The sequence below is a fragment of the Coregonus lavaretus genome, assembly GCF_964263955.1.
Source record: "Coregonus lavaretus genome assembly, chromosome: 38".
NCBI lineage: Eukaryota > Metazoa > Chordata > Actinopteri > Salmoniformes > Salmonidae > Coregonus > Coregonus lavaretus.
In genome coordinates this window covers 7,351,368-7,353,022 of record NC_140025.1, presented here as the reverse complement: position 1 = coordinate 7,353,022, position 1,655 = coordinate 7,351,368, and the positions used below count along the sequence as shown (strand labels likewise).

The 1,655-nt window shown below is 42.6% G+C and overlaps 1 long non-coding RNA gene across 1 annotated transcript; it reads right to left on the bottom strand.

Annotated features, from left to right (window-relative positions):
* Positions 1-1,248: 1,248 nt before the first annotated feature.
* Positions 1,249-1,655, bottom strand: LOC311112431. Its single transcript, XR_014610875.1, has 2 exons — positions 1,557-1,655; positions 1,249-1,472 (listed from the first exon to the last, which is right to left on the bottom strand). It is a non-coding gene; the product is annotated as an uncharacterized lncRNA (long non-coding RNA).

Here is a 1,655-nt window from a genome sequence, read left to right as displayed (position 1 = left end):
CATTCAAAGACAGTCCAGAGACAGAAACATCAGTTTATTCGCCCATCACAAAGAAAGGAGGACCAAGGCACTCTTTATATAATTAATTAAAATGCCTTTCTTTGTATGGCATGTTCAATGGAAACAAAGATTAAAAACTCTGACGTGTTTCGTCTGCATGGCCTTCGTCAGGGAGTACTTTATTCACGTAATTCTAATATTTTTCAGGATCATGTCCTTTTAACCTGAATTATTGTCCAACATTTATCCAGCGCCCTCACAAAGTACAGTCTGACTGTGGCCTCTTTATAAGGTTATCTAATTGTTCAGATCTGATGGCGTCTCGGCTTCATCGTCATATTGATATATTGAATGTGACTCTGTGGGCGGCTGTGAAACCACAGACAGTATTTGCTCCCCATAGTTAGCCTGACCGCCTTCATGTTCAATAAGGCAGCAGAACCTCAGATTCTAATTGTGCAGTGGCCTTACTAGAAGAATATCAAGCGAATATTGAGATCTAAAATTAGGCATTTACAGGATGCCTGAGCTCAGCACAGATTTTGTCCCGCCATTCTTGTGTTTCATATTCCATTACTGGCTTACTGAATTTTAACAGTTAAACTTAAAATGGAGTTTAAAAACGTCATGTTTGTCATTTTGAGAGATACAGTGGGGAGAACAAGTATTTGATACACTGCCGATTTTACAGGTTTTCCTACTTACAAAGCATTTAGAGGTCTGTAATTTTTATCATAGGTACACTTCAACTGTGAGAGACGGAATCTATAACAAAAATCCAGAAAATCATATTGTAAGATTTTTAAGTAATTCATTTGTATTTTATTGCATGACATAAGTATTTGATACATCAGAAAAGCAGAACTTAATATTTGGTACAGAAACCTTTGTTTGCAATTACAGAGATCATATGTTTCCTGTAGGTCTTGACCAGGTTTGCACACACTGCAGCAGGGATTTTGGCCCACTCCTCCAGGTTTCGGGGCTGTCGCTGGGCAATACGGACTTTCAGCTCCCTCCAAAGATTTTCTATTGGGTTCAGGTCTGGAGACTGGCTAGGCCACTCCAGGACCTTGAGATGCTTCTTACGGAGCCACTCCTTAGTTGCCCTGGCTGTGTGTTTCGGGTCGTTGTCATGCTGGAAGACCCAGCCACGACCCATCTTCAATGCTCTTACTGAGGGAAGGAGGTTGTGTCACGATTTAACTAGATATGAACCCAAATGCAGACAACTACACCGAGCCAGAGAAGGTTTAACAGGTTTATTTACAAAAGTTCAATTTGTCCAGGTTTCCAATAATAGGGGAAGAGCAAGTCCAGGTTAACAGGGAGGGTAACAGATCCAGGTTCAGAGCAGGAGTGGTACCGTAACGTCCTAGTGTCCGTGGTGAGTCCAAAAGGAAGGTCCGGTAGTGGTAAGCAGGATGGTGGTGGCAGGAGTGAAGCGGAGGCAGGAGTCAGGTTCCAATAATCTGTGGCACAGGAGAAAAGTAACTAGAACAGGCCAAAGACACAAAGGGCGAAAACAAGCAGGTTGAGTCAACAGCGAAACTAACATGGTAGTCTTGACTATGATCTGACGATGAGTGGCAAGTTTGACCGGGTCTTAAAGGCTGAGGTGATTATGGTGAATGAGCTGCAGCTGGAACCCTGAC